This window comes from Excalfactoria chinensis, chromosome 4, assembly GCF_039878825.1.
Source record: "Excalfactoria chinensis isolate bCotChi1 chromosome 4, bCotChi1.hap2, whole genome shotgun sequence".
Taxonomy (NCBI): Eukaryota; Metazoa; Chordata; class Aves; order Galliformes; family Phasianidae; genus Excalfactoria; species Excalfactoria chinensis.
This window is the reverse complement of record NC_092828.1, coordinates 57,556,490-57,558,523: the sequence shown is the minus strand read 5'-3', so window position 1 is coordinate 57,558,523 and position 2,034 is coordinate 57,556,490.

Genomic DNA, 2,034 nt, shown 5'->3' with positions numbered 1-2,034 from the left:
AAGGCCAGAGATGATCTGGGGAACCTGTCTTTTTGCAAAGCTGGAAAAAAAATAATAATAATAACAGTTAAATAATAATAATTTAAAAATCTATTACTGCTATAGAATATTCATTCTTGGACTTCTGATGTGTTTTGAAATAAGCAGTAGTTCATACTGCTGATAGCTTTCCTTGAAGTAAGTGCAAGAGTAATGACATTACGTAATATAAATAACAATGGGACAAATCACACTAATAAAGCTCCAATGCTAAATAAAAAATAATTTTAAAAAATCATGCAAAAAGATAAGAACTTTCACTGAGGAAACCTTGATGCATAAGAACTCTTTTTTTCCCTCAAGCTAAAGCTCTGTGGTGCCTATACTATTCTCAGTAACAACCATTTGGATGTGGTGCTCAGGGACATGGTTTAGTGGAGGGTTGTTAGTTAGGTTGTGGTTAGACTCCATAATCTTTAAGGTCTTTTCCAACCTGAGTGATTCTGTGATACGCAGCAGTTAGCTACAGTGGTATTTGTGGTTGGAGTGACAGTACAGTGTAGTACAGCTTATTAGTCTTTAGGTGGCATTAGCTCCCTGAACATTTTAGCTTTTTTTTCTCTAACACGTTCAAGTGTGAGATAATGGAAAAGAAACATAGCAGTAACTCCTAAACCAATATCTTGTAGAAGGGAATGCAGTCAGTATGCTCAAAGCATGTTGGCCTCAGTCCATCTCCCCTCCTCGTTTCCCTAGAAAAATAATTTAAAAGTATATACATATTATCGGAAAGCATGAAGAATGCAGCCCAGCTACAAAAGACAGGGCTGAGAAATGTCAAATTCTGAGCTTGGTTTGTCCCCGAGCTTGTACTGAAACTGCTCTGAGGTGTAAATAAAGCAGCAGGGGATTGTCAGGTTATTTTTTCTATCTATTCTGCTTCTGCCAGCTGTGTGCAGGCACAGAAATACCCAGTTTTCTTGGCTTGATGCCGTGAGTGGGTCTTTTGTATGCTGAAGTTATACATTAGTGACTCCCTGTGCTGTGGTTAACTCTAGTTCTACTGTTAATGTGTGAAGTGCCAGTATTGCAGTAAGGAGTCGTGTTTAAGATACTGAAAAGCACACCCTTTGCTGAAAATGCCACGTGTTTCCAGGATGGTTTTCTGTTTGTTTTTGTTATGGTGGTGGTTTTTGAACTATTGCAAGTAATATTATCTGAAACTGTCCATTTTCTACATTCCGTGCTGCACTTCAATAGGATACAGTGCTTCTGCATATTTCTAAGTACAAAATTCATGTGTACTCTGTGAAAAAGATGGCATTAATTTAGCTGATGATGAACGACACTGGGGGATTTAAACTGTGCATAGTTCCACTCCATAATATTTTCACTGATATGCTGAATTAACTGATTGATGCATTAATGAAACAGGAGAATAATTAACTATGGCTGCCATATTTAGCAATGTGTAGTTCCTCCTTAACTGCAGACCTTTTAAGGCTTTGTCATCCTGGTCTCGTGGCACAAAACTTTTTCAGCAAGTGCTGCTGGATCCATTTTGTAGATGAGGAATTGGAACATCCAAATTTGATGATATGCATGTTATCAGCCAGGAGGTACCTGACATATCTGAAAATGGAAGCTGGGTGGATTACAGATCTCTCTTCTTGTCCCTTAATTGCCAGATTTATTTTGCATTTACTATACATCCTTATATGGAATAGTGTTGCTATTCACCATAAGCCTGAGCTAGCATTCAGATTAGAACAATGAAGGACCCAAAAATGCACAGTGCTTTAGAGGAAGTGCAGATACTGACAAAATTCTGAAAACACTTGATGCTGGCAGTGCTTACTTTCTTGACTTCATGTTGTGTATGTATGCACGAAGCTTTGTCTCCACTTCATAGGATACTACTCCATGGATTTGCAATGCTTTTTTGTTGTTTGTTTCTGAAATCACTGCGGTTTTGTCTGTTTATGAAGTCTGAATGTCTTCTAGTATCAAAGAGAGCCTTTAATAACCAAGTAGATATCAGAGTGTATTTTGTGC